This window comes from Nerophis ophidion, linkage group LG23 (assembly GCF_033978795.1).
Source record: "Nerophis ophidion isolate RoL-2023_Sa linkage group LG23, RoL_Noph_v1.0, whole genome shotgun sequence".
NCBI lineage: Eukaryota > Metazoa > Chordata > Actinopteri > Syngnathiformes > Syngnathidae > Nerophis > Nerophis ophidion.
The window spans coordinates 43,011,644-43,027,812 of NC_084633.1; the positions used below are offsets into that span (position 1 = coordinate 43,011,644).

Below are 16,169 nucleotides of genomic sequence, written 5' to 3' on the forward strand. Positions count from 1 at the left end.
TTCAGCTCCGCCCACAACGCTGTCAAGCACCATTCATATCAAACTCTCACTAACATTCAACTTTCATATTAGCGTGGGAGCCGCAAAATAAGATCTCGCGTGTCTGAGACCCTGGTCTAATATATATATAGATGTGTCAGAAGTGCTACTGACACTTTGCTCATGTTTGCTTTTCCTGTCTTTGAAATCACTTCCTGTCCTGCTGCTCTTATTTTCTCACTGTTTCCTGTTTGCTCTCTATCTTTTGTGGCACCTTTACTATCTGCTCCGTGTCTGCACACCTGTTCCTCGTTTAATTAGTTGTATTTAGTTCCACCTGAGTCCCTCCTTCACTGCTTCATCATTATTCTTTTTTGACGGATGTGGATCGGACGGGTTTTATTCGCAGTGAGTAATACTTTGCTCTTTTACACTGGCGTTCTATTGTTTGTCTTCATGCTTCTACCGTGTGCTTTATTGCTGATTTAAAGTTGTGTTTGTGTTGCTGTGACAGTTTGCTCTTTTACACTGGCGTTCTATTGTTTGTCTTGATGCTTCTACTGTGTGCTTTATTGCTGCTTGAAAATTGTTTGATTCGCACTGCACGTGCACATGTGTTAGGAACACAACATGTAGAAACACACATTTAGTGACAAACATGCACATGTGTTAGGAACACAACATGTAGAAACACACATTTAGTGACAAACATGCACATGTGTTAGGAACACAACATGTAGAAACACACATTTAGTGACAAACATGCACATGTGTTAGGAACACAACATGTAGAAACACACATTTAGTGACAAACATGCACATGTGTTAGGAACACAACATGTAGAAACACACATTTAGTGACAAACATGCACATGTTAGGAACACAACATGTAGAAACACACATTTAGTGACAAACATGCACATGTTAGGAACACAACATGTAGAAACACACATTTAGTGACAAACATGCACATGTTAGGAACACAACATGTAGAAACACACATTTAGTGACAAACATGCACATGTTAGGAACACAACATGTAGAAACACACATTTAGTGACAAACATGCACGTGTTAGGAACACAACATGTAGAAACACACATTTAGTGACAAACATGCACGTGTTAAGAACACAACATGCAGAAACAAGACACATTTAGTTGCTGACAAGCTGTCGGTCACCATGGCTCTCAACTGCTGGCTAAGAGAGTCAAGGTGTGGCTGAGTGTTTGCTACAGGTGAACACACCTGACCTCACTGATTTGGTCCAACTATGGTTGTCAAAAGCTGGGTGTTTAGAAGGACATTTCAAAGTTGGGATCTTCAAGCTCAAAAGTACGCTGTGAATACTTTTACACTTGTGATGCTTTGTTTAAGGTGTATTTACATAAAGTTGTCAGCTCTCCATGCATCACCAAACATCTGCAGAGATGTTGGTGCTGGCTTTCTTCTTCTTGTTGTTGTTGTTGTTGTTCACCTTTGACATTTTGGGGTTTAAATAAATGTTAAAGTGTTAAACTGCATGTTTTGCCGTCCTTGGTTTGAAAGTCCAGTTTACAATGCTTACATGACCTTCACCCAAGGCAGGGTGTGATAGTTGCTGCTTTTTGGTGTGTGTGTGTGTGGGCTTTATAGATTTCGATATTTATTAGTAGGGGTGTGGAAAAAAAATAAATTCGAATTAGAATCACGATTTTCATATTGTGCAATTCAGAATCAATTCTCATTTTAAGAAAAATCGACTAAAAAAAGAAAAAAATATATTTTTTAAATTAATCAACCCAACAAACCACTACACAGCAATACCATAACAATGCAATCCAATTCCAAAAGCAAAGCTGAGCCAGCAACACTCAGAACTGCAATAAACAGAACAATTGAGAGGAGACACAAACACCACACAGAACAAACCAAAAGTAGTGAAACAAAAATGATTAACAGTATCAATATTATTTCAGCAAAGCAGTGATTAAAAATCCCTCATTGACATTATCATTAGACATTTATAAAAATAATAAAAAAGAACAATAGTGTCACAGTGGCTTACACTTGCAAGGCATCTCATAAGCTTGACAACACATTGTGTCCAATGTTTTCACAAAGATAAAATAAGTCATATTTTTGGTACGTTTAACAGCTCAAACAAATTTACATTATTGCAATCAGTTGATAAAACATTGTCCTTTACAATTATAAAAGCTATTTTTTTTAAATCTACTACTCTGCTAGCATGTCAGCAGACTGGGGTAGATCCTGCTGAAATCTATGTATTGAATACACAATCCTTTTCAATTGGAAAAATATTGTTGTGAATTGAGAATCGCGTTCAATCGAATTATAATCGAATTGCGACCCTAAGAATCGATATCGAATCGTGGGACACCCAAAGATTCGCAGCCCTATTTATTAGTATATGTCCTATACAAAGTCAATGTTTTTTTGGTTTATTTTGTGGACTGCGTGGTTGGTAGAGTGACCGTGCCAGCAACCTGTGGATTCTTCCAATCCACTTTATTTACCGTATATAGCACATTTAAACAAAATGTTTCCAAAGTGCGGCACAACAATATTACAAACAACATTCGAATACTATCTTAAGCTCCACCAATGACTGAATAAAAATTAATAATAATAAATATATACATAGAATGTACTTTATTGATCCTTGGGGGAAATTCAACACCACAGTTCGCTCACAATGATATATATATATATATCATTGTGAGCGAACTGTGGTGTTGAATATCCCCCAAGGATCAATAAAGTACATTCTATTCTATGTATATATTTTCCCACTAAAGGAATAAATGTTTTGCTATGTCCTCATTTTCAATACAATGCAACTGTAAAAAATGTTCATAACATTGGAGGTTAGCAATTTGTGTTTTGTGGTAGTGTGCTTACAATTATGCTTCATAAAACTTTCTGAATTGTAAACTTAAAGGATTATATTTTTTGACCACACAACTCACGTAGTGTTAAAAGCCAAAGAATAAAAATGGGTCTTAAGACGAGACTTAAAACACTCCACATCGGGAGCAGTTTGAGTATGGAGGGGCACAGTGTTCCACAGCTTAGGGCCGACCACAGAGAAGGTCCTGTCTCCCCTAGTTTTAATTCCTGGTTCAATTCCCACCTTCTATTGACCTCGTCTTGTACGTTGTGTCCTTGAGCAAGACGCTTCACTCTTGTTCCTGACGGTCGTCGACAAGGCTAATGTTGGTTTGGCGTTGGTAGCCTGAGGCCAATGTTCAAGTACCAATAATTGTCACACACTAGGTGTGGCAAAATTATCTGCATTTGACTCCTCACCCTGGATCACTTCCTGGGAGGTGAGGGGAGCAGTGAGCAGCAGTGGTGGCTGAGCTCGGGAATAAATTTGGGTGATTAAACCCCCAATTACAAGCCTTGATTCTGAGTGCCAAGCAGGGGAGTAATGGCTCCCATTTTTATAGTCTTTGGTATGACTTAGGCGGGGTTTGAACTCAAAACCTACCCATCTCAGGGCGGACTAATTGGTTTGGCGTTGGTCGTGTGCGACGCCAATGTTTATGTATGTAGTGTTTTATGCACTTTTACAGGCCTGACATGTATGTATTTATGCTCGTATACAGGCCCGACATGTATGTATTATTCATGGTCATTTACAGGCGCGGCATGTATGTATTATTCATGGTCATTTACATGCCCGACATGTATGTATTGTTTATGGTCATTTACAGGCCCCGGCATGTATGAATGTGTGTATTGTTTATGCTCATTTACATGCTTGACATGTATTGTTGATGCTCATTGACAGGCTTGACATGTTTGTATGTCATGTCAAGCATGTCAATAAGCATTAACAACACATACATGCATGTGGAGTCTGTCAATGAGCATTAACAATACATACATGCATACGTGTGGAGCATGTCAATGAGCATTTATAATGCATACGTGTGGAGCATGTCAATGAGCATTTATAATACATATGTGTGGAGCATGTCAATGAGCATTAACAATACATAGGATCCATATGTATATGTTTTGGAGTGTTTATTTTTGTCCTGAGATAAAGATACATTTCATGAAGGCATCTTGTGAATGTCAACATAGATAGATAGTACTTTATTGATTCCTTCAGGAAAATTAAAATTCCAGCAGCAGTGTACAGAGTTGAGATCAATTTAAATAAAAGTAAATAATGGGGGTTTAAATGGAAACACAATAGAGAAATATTACAATAAGAATAAAAAATAAAAAGCAACAATGGGGGGAAAAAAATATATATATATATACCAGTAAAATAAGAATATAACAAGACAAAGTAGGCAGTAGTGACCATGTTATGAAAACGTATTGCACATGACCAAAGTAGGGTTAGAGAAAGAAAGAAAGAAGGGTGGGCGTAGCATTTTCATTTTGTGATGTTAAGTTGGTCCTGTGATGAGGTGGTGACTTGTCCAGGGTGTACACCGCCTTCCGGCCTGATTGTAGCTGAGATAGGTATCCGTGACCCCAAAGGAAATAAGTGGTAGGAAATGGATGGATGAATGAAGGTGGGGCTGAGTGTTTGCTACAGGTGAACACACCTGCCCTCACTGATTTGGCCCTACTATGGTTGTCAAAAGCTGGGTGTTGGGACATTTCAAAGTTGTGATCTCCAAGCTGAAAAGTACGCTGTGAATATTTTTGCTCTTGTGATGCTTTATGTAAGATGTATTTACAAAAGGTTCTTAGCTCTCCATGCATCACCAAACATCTGCAGAGATGTTGGTGCTGGCTTTCTTGTTGTTCATCTTTTGACATTTTGGGGTTTAAATAAATGTTGTGCCATCCTTGGTTTGAAAGTCTGGTTTACAATAGTTACATTACCTTCACCCGAGGCGGGGGGGGGGGGGGTGATAGTTGCTGCTGGTGTGTGTGTGTGTGTGTGTGTGTGTGTGTGTGTGTGTGTGGCCGGCCAATGTTGGATGTATTGTGTATCTGGGGAAATAAGAGGTCGGCATCACTAACATAGCCCTGTGCTGGTTTACGTCCTCCATCAACAACGGAACCTTCTCTGTGAACAGAGCCAAACATTCCTCCCGCTGTGCCAACCTCACCTGTGGGGTCCCTAGGGCTCAATACTGGGTTCCATCCTGTTCTCCATCTACATGCTCTCCCTCAGCCAAGTCATTCATCGCCATAAAATTTCCTTTCATTTCTACACTGATGATACTAAATCTATCTTCCACTCAAGACAGACGATCCCTCTGGACTGGACCATTTGAAGGACTGCTTGCAGGACATAAAAGAGTGGATGTCAAAATTTCCTGCAGCTCAATGACAGAGTGAAATTCTTCTGTTAGGGAACTCCAACCCCCCAACTGTGCACAATAGCCAAGTTCAAGTCTGTCCTCTTCCCCCAGTGACTTAGAGGGTCGTGTTCATGCTCATCTTCTGCAGACTGGACTAATGGAATGCCCTCTATGCTGGGATCACTGACAAGACCATAAATAGCATGCAGTTGGTACAAAATGCTGGTGACAGGCACAAAAATGAGGGAACACATTTCTCCCATCCTCTCCTCCCTTCACTGGCTCCTGGTGAAGCACAGAGTTAAATTTAAGATCCTTACGTATGTCTTCAAAGCGCTCCGTGGTCTTACCCCAGCTTACATCAAACATCTCCTGGACCAACCTATCAGCTCCAGGCTTGGTCGTTGCCTCAGATCTGACAACCAGATGACCTTGAAGGTCCCACAGTCAAACCTAGTGACAAAGAGAGACCGTGCATTTTCAATGATGGTACCTGGCCTATGGAATAAGCTCCCCCTGAAAGTCAAGTCCGCCACCACTCTGGACACTTTTAGAGCACAGCTTAAAACTCACCTCTTTGCCGCAAATGACTTGATTTGTGTTCATGTGTCTTAAATGTTTGTTCTAAATTCCTTTCCGTCCCTGTTTTTTGTTTCTCCATTCAGGCTGCACCCCAGGCTGATGTAATGGTTCCTTGTGTGGGTGCAATAATTGAAAATAACTAAACTTTTTTTGTTTCTTCAAGGTCAATTTTGTGGAGTCTGGTCTACAATACAAAGTCTATGTATATTTTCTTTTTTTTTTTTTTCTTTTTTTTTTATCTTCAAGGTCAATTTTGGGGGTCTAGTCATCTACAATACGTCAAAATGTATTTCATTTGTCATGGTTTTTGTTATCTACAAGGTCAATTTTAAGGAGTGTTTATCTACAGTGCAAGGTAAATTTGTATTTTATTTGTCATGGTTTTTAACTACAAGGTCAGTATGTATTTAACTTGTGTCACTGTTTTTGTTTCCTCATGATTTTTGATATCTACAATACAAGGTCGATATGTATTTTGTGTCCTCATGGTTTTTGTTAACTACAAGGTCAATTTTGGGGGGGAAGGGGAGTCTGACGAATAAAATACATATTTACCTTGTATTGTAGATGTCCAGACTCCCCTTCCCCCCCAAAATTGACCTTGTAGTTAACAAAAACCATGAGGAAACAAATAAAATACACATTGACCTTGTATTGTAGATATCGAAAACAATGACACAAAACCCCCCACAAATTGACCTTGTAGTCAACAAAAACTTTGACGAATAGAATACATATTGACCAAAGTTTATAACTACAAGGTCAATTTGTGGGGGGTTTTGTCATTGTTTTTTTTTTCCTCATGGTTTTTGATATTTACAATACAAGGTAAATGTATTTTTTTGTCATGGTTTTTATCTTAGAAGTCAATTTTGTGGGGTCTAGTCATCTACAGTACAGGGTCAGTATGTATTTAACCTGTGTCATGGTTTTTAACTACAAGGTCTATGTATTTAACCTGTGTCACTGTTTTTGTTTCCTCATGGTTTGTGATATCTACAATACAAGGTCAATATGTATTTCATTTGTCATGGTTTTTGTTATCTACAAGGTAAATTTTAAGGAGTGTGGGCATCAAAAATACAAGGTAAATTTGTATTTTAACTACAAGGTCAGTCTGTATATTGTGTCATTGTTTTTGTTTCCTCATGTTTTTTGATATCTACAATACAAGGTCAATGTATATTTTGTGTCATGGTTTCTATTAACAACAAGGTCTATTTTGGGGGTTGTCTCATCTCTAATACAAGGTCAATATGTCTTTTTTTTTTGTCATGGTTTTTAACTACAAGGTCAATATTTAATTTGCCATGTTTTTTGTTATCTACAAGGTCAATTTTAAAGAATCTGGTCATCTACAATACAAGGTAAATTTGTATTTTATTTGTCATGGTTTTTGTTACTACAAGGTTGGTATGTATTTTGGGCTTTTTTTGTTTTGTTTCCTCGTGGTTTTTGATATCTACAATCCAAGGTTAATATGTATTTTATTTGTCATGGTTTTTATCTATTAGGTCAAGTTTAAGATGTCAGGTCATCTATAATACAAGGTAAATTTGTATTTTATTTGTCATGGTTTTTGTTACTACAAGGTTGGTATGTATTTTGGGCTTTTTTTGTTTTGTTTCCTCGTGGTTTTTGATATCTACAATCCAAGGTTAATATGTATTTTATTTGTCATGGTTTTTATCTATTAGGTCAAGTTTAAGATGTCAGGTCATCTATAATACAAGGTAAATTTTGTATTTAATTAGTGTCCATGGATTTTGTTGTCTACAAGGTCAATTTTAAGGAGTCTTGTCTTCTACAGTAAATTTGAATTTATTTGTTCTCATGGTTTTTGTTACAAGGTCTGTATGTATTTTGGGCCTTTTTTTGTTTCCTCTTGGTTTTTGATATCTACAATACAAGGTTAATATGTATTTCATTTGTCATGGTTTTTGTTATCTATTAGGTCAATTTTAAGAAGTCTGGTAATCTACAATACAAGGTAAATATTTTATTTGTCATGGTTTTTGTTAACTACAAGGTCAATTTGCGGGGTTTTGGTCTTATACAATAAAAGGTCAGTATGTATTTAGTTTGTGTTTTTTGTTTCCTCATGTTTTTGATATCTACAATTCGTCTATTTTGTGTCATCATGGTTTCTATTAACTACAAGGTCAATTTTGGGTTCTGGTCATTTTCAATCCAAGTTCGATTTGTATTTAATTTGTGTCCTTTTCGTCCTCAAGGTCACTTTTGCGGGTCTGGTCATCTACAATACAAGGTCAATATGTATTTCATTTGTCATGGTTTCTATTAATTACATGTTTTGGGGGGCTCTGGTCATGTACAATGCAAGGTAAATTTGTATTTAATTAGTGTCCATGGATTTAGTTGTCTACAAGGTCAATTTTAAGGTGTCTTGTCTTCTACAATACAAGGTAAATTTGTATTTTATTTGTCATGGTTTTTGTTATTACAAGGTCGGTATGTATTTAGGCCTTTTTTTTTTCCTCATGGTTTTTGATATCTACAATACAAGGTTAATATGTATTTCATTTGTCATGGTTTTTATCTACAAGGTCAATTTGAAGGAGTCTGTTCATCTACAATACAAGGTAAATGTGTATTTTATTTGTGTCCTGGTTTTTAACTACAAGGTCAGTATGTATTTAACTTGTGTCACTGTTTTTGTTTCCTCATGGTTTTTGATATCTACAATCCAAGGTTAATATGTATTTCATTTGTCATGTTTTTTATTAACAAGGTCAATTTTGGGGGGTGTGGGATCATCTATAATACAAGGTCAATATGTATTTTTTTTTTTTGTCATGTTTTTTATCTACAAGGTCAATTTTAAAGAATCTGGTCACCTACAATACAAGGTAAATTTGTATTTTATTTGTGTCATGGTTTTTAACTACATGGTCAGTAAGTATTTAACCTGTGTCACTGTGTTTCCTCATGGTTTGTGATATCTACAATACAAGGTCAATATGTATTTAATTTGTCATGATTTTTGTTATCTACAAGGTAAATTTTAAGGAGTGTGGGCATCAAAAATACAAGGTAAATTTGTATTTTAACTACACGGTCAGTACGTATATTGTCATTGTTTTTGTTTCTTCATGGTTTTTGATATCTAATACAAGGTCAATGTATATTTTATTTGTGTCATGGTTTCTATTAACAACAAGGTCAATTTTGGGGGGCGTCTGATCATCTATAATACAAGGTCAATATGTATTTTTTTTGTCATGGTTTTTAACTACAAAGTCAATATGAATTTGTCATGTTTTTTATCTACAAGGTCAATTTTAAAGAGTCTGGTAATCTACAATACAAGGTCAATTTGTATTTTATTTGTCATGGTTTTTGTTACTACAAGGTTGGTATGTATTTCGGGACTTTTTCTTTTTTAGGGTTAGGGTTTGGCCTTTGTTTTAATGTTTTTGATATCTACAATAAGTTTATGTATTTTGTCGTCATGGTTTCTATTAACTACAAGGTCAATTTTGGGGTTCTGGTCATCTACAATCCAAGTTCGATTTGTATTTAATTTGTGTCCTTTTTATCTTCAAGGTCACTTTTGCACGTATGGTCATCTACAATACAAGGTCACTATGTATTTCATTTGTCATGGTTTCTATTAATTACAAGGTCAATTTTGGGGGTCTGGTTATCTATAATACAAGGTCAATATGAATTTTATTTGTGTCTCGTGGTTTTTGTTATCTACAAGGTCAATTTTGGGGGTCTGGTCATCTACAATACAAGGTCAATATGTATTTCCTTTGTCATGGTTTTTGTTATCTACAAGGTCAATTTTAAGGAGTCTTGTCTTCTACAATACAAGGTAAATTTGTATTTTATTTGTCATGGTTTTTGTTATTACAAGGTCGGTATGTATTTAGGCCTTTTTTTTTTCCTCATGGTTTTTGATATCTACAATACAAGGTTAATATGTATTTCATTTGTCATGGTTTTTATCTACAAGGCCAATTTGAAGGAGTCTGTTCATCTACAATACAAGGTAAATGTGTATTTTATTTGTGTCCTGGTTTTTAACTACAAGGTCAGTATGTATTTAACTTGTGTCACTGTTTTTGTTTCCTCGTGGTTTTTGATATCTACAATCCAAGGTTAATATGTATTTCATTTGTCATGTTTTTTATTAACAAGGTCAATTTTGGGGGGTGTGGGATCATCTATAATACAAGGTCAATATGTATTTTTTTTTTTTGTCATGTTTTTTATCTACAAGGTCAATTTTAAAGAATCTGGTCACCTACAATACAAGGTAAATTTGTATTTTATTTGTGTCATGGTTTTTAACTACATGGTCAGTAAGTATTTAACCTGTGTCACTGTGTTTCCTCATGGTTTGTGATATCTACAATACAAGGTCAATATGTATTTAATTTGTCATGATTTTTGTTATCTACAAGGTAAATTTTAAGGAGTGTGGGCATCAAAAATACAAGGTAAATTTGTATTTTAACTACACGGTCAGTACGTATATTGTCATTGTTTTTGTTTCTTCATGGTTTTTGATATCTAATACAAGGTCAATGTATATTTTATTTGTGTCATGGTTTCTATTAACAACAAGGTCAATTTTGGGGGGCGTCTGATCATCTATAATACAAGGTCAATATGTATTTTTTTTGTCATGGTTTTTAACTACAAAGTCAATATGAATTTGTCATGTTTTTTATCTACAAGGTCAATTTTAAAGAGTCTGGTAATCTACAATACGAGGTCAATTTGTATTTTATTTGTCATGGTTTTTGTTACTACAAGGTTGGTATGTATTTCGGGACTTTTTCTTTTTTAGGGTTAGGGTTTGGCCTTTGTTTTAATGTTTTTGATATCTACAATAAGTTTATGTATTTTGTCGTCATGGTTTCTATTAACTACAAGGTCAATTTTGGGGTTCTGGTCATCTACAATCCAAGTTCGATTTGTATTTAATTTGTGTCCTTTTTATCTTCAAGGTCACTTTTGCACGTATGGTCATCTACAATACAAGGTCACTATGTATTTCATTTGTCATGGTTTCTATTAATTACAAGGTCAATTTTGGGGGTCTGGTTATCTATAATACAAGGTCAATATGAATTTTATTTGTGTCTCGTGGTTTTTGTTATCTACAAGGTCAATTTTGGGGGTCTGGTCATCTACAATACAAGGTCAATATGTATTTCCTTTGTCATGGTTTTTGTTATCTACAAGGTCAATTTTAAGGAGTCTGGTCTTCTACAATACAAGGTCAGTATGTATTTAATTTGTGTCCTCATGGTTTTTGTTTTCTACAAGGTCAATTTTAGGGGTCTTGTCATCGACAATACATGTTAAATATGTATTTAATTTGTGTCTTAATGGTTTTTGATATCTACAAGGTCAATTTTGGAGTCTGGTTATCTACAATACAAAGTCAATATGTATATAATTTGTGTCCTCATGGTGTTTGTTTCCTCAGTTTTTGATATCTACAAGGTCAAAATTGGTTTATTCCACTATGCAATGCAACACTCTTACCTAATGTTATCCATTTATTCATTCATGTGACTAATTTCTCATTCTTACACCCTGCAGCGCTACAACAGTACACAAGTCTTACACAATGTGTTATGGGTCACGTTCCTGCTTCTCCTCCTGCTGTGCGGACTGAGTGCATGGCGGAGCACATCAACAGGTGTTCTCTCTCCGCTGCGGGTGTGCCTCTGCAAGAGATCTGCAATCAACACACCTGCCGGTGATGAGCAACCAGACTTCATAATCCAGCGCGTCTTGAGATCCGGTGCCAGAACGTAGTTTCTCCTACCAGTACAGTAAGCTAACATATCTCCAGCCTTCTTGCTCCCTGTGTTCCCTTCCTGTCGCGTTTACAGTCTTTTGTGTTGTCGTCCTCCAGCTTCCTCTTCGTCTACCTGGACCCCCTTTGGATTCCTTCTTGCCTTCCTGGACCAAGACCTCGCTCCTGCCCTCTGACGTCCAAGCCTTTTTCTCCTTTTGGACTTCCACCTCTATCTCAACACGCACACTCAACACCCTCTGGTGACCACGCTCAGATAATACTTACACATAGTCACACTCCATCTCTTTTAAGGTAATCACACACTGCACTCACATACTGAGTTTTCAATAAACACGCTGGCAGCTAACGTCATCGTCTCTCTGCAGTCTTCTTTTCCCGCTGTTCTGTCAAAGAATCTTACTTTTTTTGTCATTCATTTGTTCATTCATGTTGTTCTTACACCATGCACCGCAACGACAATATAGTATAGGTGTAATATGATCAAACTTTCTTGTTAAAAGTATAACAGCAGCATTTTCTACCAACTAATAATTTAATGCTAGAAAAAAGGAGGCCTGAAAAAAATAGATAACAGTAATGTAGAGAGATGTAAATAACTGATTAATAATGATCTCAGAGTCTCTAGTGGACAAAATAGGACATATTTCAGGGAGATTACGGAGATGAAAGAAGGCTGTTTTACACTCCTAATGTGACTGAAAAGAAAGTTGTGTTGGTTACACTTAATTTGTGACTCAAACGAGAGAGTTGGGTTGAAGATAATATCCAGATTCTTTATCGAGTAGCTTTGTGTAATTGTTTGGTTGTCACTAGGGGTGTAACGGTACGTCTATTTGTATTGAACCGTTTCGGTACGGGATTTCGGTTTGGTTCGGAGGTGAACTGAACGACACGGACATATAAGTAGCGCATCGCACGTTGTGTAAACAATGCACACCGAGGCACCATGAATTCATTTACGTGGACCCCGACTTAAACAAGTTGAAAAACGTATTCGGGTGTTGAATGGAATATGTACTGTATTGTGCAATCTACTAATAAAAGTTTCAATCGATCAAAAAAAAACACACAGCATGCTAGCAACGACTGGTAGATAGACTGACCACACCTCCACTTTTCACGGGATAAGTCCTCTTTGCGGAGCTGTCCAGGTGGAGTTTCTTAAATGCCCCAAATGTCTGGCATTTTAAGTTATGGTTGCGTGTATTTTCAATGTACGTTCAGGGTTAAAGGGGCTAAAAACAAAAAAGTGGTGCATGCAGCGTTAACATTGGTGAGGGCGGGCCAGAGACAGAGAGTGAGAGATTTATGATAAACGCGCATGCGTCGCTAGGCTCTGATTTTTACCCATACATTTATCACTTTTTGTTATCTATAGCAGGGGTGTCAAAAGTGTGCCCCGGAGGCCATTTGCGGAACACAGCTAATGTTTTAAAGGCCCATGGCACATTCTAAAAATACTATTAAAATAAACAAAACAAAAGTGAAATAAAAAAGCTTAAAGGCTAAATGTAATTTAGAAAAAGTTGCAATGTTGACTAATAAAACAAAGCTGTTTTTTTTTTCTTTCAAACTGTCATTGCTCAAAACATAATATTGAATAAAAATTAATATTATGAATTATTGACCTATCCAAGTTTCCGATTTACTTCACATCAAATATTCCACAAAGAAAAATATTTTTGCTGGAAGATTTATCAAATGTGTTAAATCAAAAAATTTATATTTTGTTGTTTTCTTACTGTACCGAAAATGAACCGAACTCTGACCTCTGAACCGAGGTATGTACCGAACCAACATTTTTGTGTAGCGTTACACCCCTAGTTGTCACATGTTATGGTTGTATTAAATGGGTGTGTAATTGTTTGGTTGTCACATGTTACGGTGGTTTATTAAATGGGTGTGTAATTGATTGGTTGTCAAATGTTACGGTGGTTTATTAAATACGTGGATAAATGTTTGGTTGTCACAAGTGGTATTATTAAATGAGTGTCTTTGTTCAGCAGGACCGATAATCAGCATTTTCGTTTCCTTAGCGATGAGTTGCAAAACGTTAGCTGACATCCATTGTTTAATTTCATTAAAACACACCTCCAGCTGACTACAATCCGGCGTGTGGGTCAGCTTTGGGGGCATGTAGAGTTGGGTGTCATGATCATAACAGTGAAAGCTAACACGTATGATGTCACCTAGCGGCAGCATGTAGATGCTGAAGAGTGCAGGGCCAAGGACCGAACCCTGGGGAACTCCACACGTTACCTTAACGTAGTCCGAGGTCACACTGTTGTGGGAGACGCACTGCACCCTGTCAGTAAGATAAGAGTTAAACCAAGACAGGGCTAAGTCTGACATACCAATTCGTGTTTTGATACGCTCTAATAAAATATTGTGATCGACTATCGAAAGCAGCGCTAAGATTGAGGAGCAGCAACATAGATGACGCATCAGAATCTATCGTTAGCAATGGATCATTAGTCATTTTTGCGAGGGCTGTCTTAGTAGAGTGATTTGCCCTGAAACTGGATTGAAAGGTTTCACATAGATTTTTAGACGCTAAGTGTTCATTTAACTGCTTTGCAACAATTTTTTCGAGGATTTTCGAAATAAAGGGAAGGTGAGACACCGGTCGGTAGTTTACCATGAGGTCAGGATCGAGGTTAGGTCTTTTAAGGAGAGGATGAATAACCGCTTTTTTGAATGCTAGGGGAACAGTGCCCGAGGAAAGTGATAAGTTTATAATATTTAGCACTGATGGACCTAATAATACAAAGAAGTCCTTAAAAAGTTTCCCAGGAAGTGGGTCAAATAAACATGTTTGTTTTATTCCATTTACACGTAACAATTCTTCTGTTATTTCATCAAAACGAGAGAAACTATTTTGGATATTAGCAGTATCCGCCGTATATAGTCGTATCTGTGTTAATAGAACCTAGTTGTAGCTGGGACGCATTGTCTTTAATCTCCTTTCTAATAAGTTCAATTTTCTTATTAAAGAACTTCATAAAGTCATCTGCCGAGTGGGTGGAGCTACTGGAAGGAGTCCCTTGTTGGGTTAGCGATGCTACTGTACTAAACAAAAATTTGGGATCGTTTTTATTAAGGCGGATGAGATTGGAGTAATTAGTTTTAGCTAAGGTAAGCATGCGTTTATAAGTTATTAAACTATCACTCCATGCTTGATGGTGCACCTCAAGTTTAGTCGTGCGCCATTTGCGTTCCAGCTTTCTACATAAGAATTTCTGAGCTCTAATTTCTTCTGTAAACCATGGCGTACGCCTTTTTGGAGCCTTTTTTTAACTTCAGTGGTGCTATACTATCAATGGTTTCGCGCAGGGCGTGGTTAAAGTTGTTAGTGAGGTTATCAATAGAGCCCACATACTTTGGGAATGGTGCCATTACCGAGGGCAGTAGGTCAGCAAGAGTTGTCGTTGTGGCAGCATTAATGTTGCGGCTGCTATAGCAGTTTTTATTATTATTATTAGCTAGCCGAACATGAGTCTGAACCTCGAATTTTATAAGGTAATGATCGGACATTACTTTAGTGGAGTATCATAACTTTGGAAACGGTGATACCTCTGACAAGCACTAGGTATATCGTATTACCGCTGTGATGCGTCGGTCCATTTATTATTTGTGTAAGTCCACAGCTATCGATTATAGTCTGGAGCGCCACGCACGCTGGGTCCGATGGGGTATTCATATGGGTATTAAAGTCCCCCATTATGATTATATTATCGGCGTGCGTCACTAGATCAGCAACAAACTCTGAGAACTCACTGATTAAGTCCAAATAGGGCCCTCGGGGGCGGTAGATAACAGCCAGGCACAGAGGCAGTGGTGTGGCAGACCTCATAGAAAGCACCTCAAACGATTTATATTTATTATTTAAGTTAGGACTAAAATTAAAGTTTTCGTTGTATATTAGTGCGCCCCCCTCCTTTTAAGGGGACGGGCAATATGCGCATTCGTATAGTTAGGAGGAGATGCCTCATTTATTTCAAAAAAGTTGTCTGGTTTAAGCCAGGTTTTGCTAAGACCGATGACGTTAAGATTGTTGTCTCTAATGACCTCATTAACTAATAACGTTTTGGGAGACAATGATCTGATGTCTAGAAAGCCCATATTATAGGTAGTGGGCTGTTTTAAGGAGTTGTTGATAAAATGATCCGTAGTAGCAATATTAATAATGTTGCGTTTATTATGCGCAGTGTACTTAAAATAGCTACGACCATATCTAGGAATTGATATGACGGGAATTTTCAGATTGTCTACTTGGTGCCGCGTTAAACTGAACTCATCATAATTTGCCACCTCAGTAGAACGCATTTCTAACTCTGACGTAGTCATAGCAGAAAAACCATTATGTGAGTTGTTTATTATTCTAAGAAAATTGCTATGTGCACAGGGTTTATCCAGCCTGGCGCTGGCTAATTCTAATTTAACTGACTCCATACCCAGGCTAGCAGGCTCTGCAATTGCTTGTGACCGGGCTTGCACTCGTGCAGTTAGTCAAATGTGG

At 37.1% G+C, this 16,169-nt stretch overlaps 1 long non-coding RNA gene across 1 annotated transcript; it reads left to right on the forward strand.

Moving 5' to 3' along the window:
• Positions 1 to 246: 246 nt before the first annotated feature.
• Positions 247 to 11,935, forward strand: LOC133541368 (uncharacterized). Its single transcript, XR_009803850.1, has 3 exons — positions 247 to 387; positions 11,428 to 11,663; positions 11,747 to 11,935. It is a non-coding gene; the product is annotated as an uncharacterized LOC133541368 (long non-coding RNA).
• Positions 11,936 to 16,169: the final 4,234 nt, after the last annotated feature.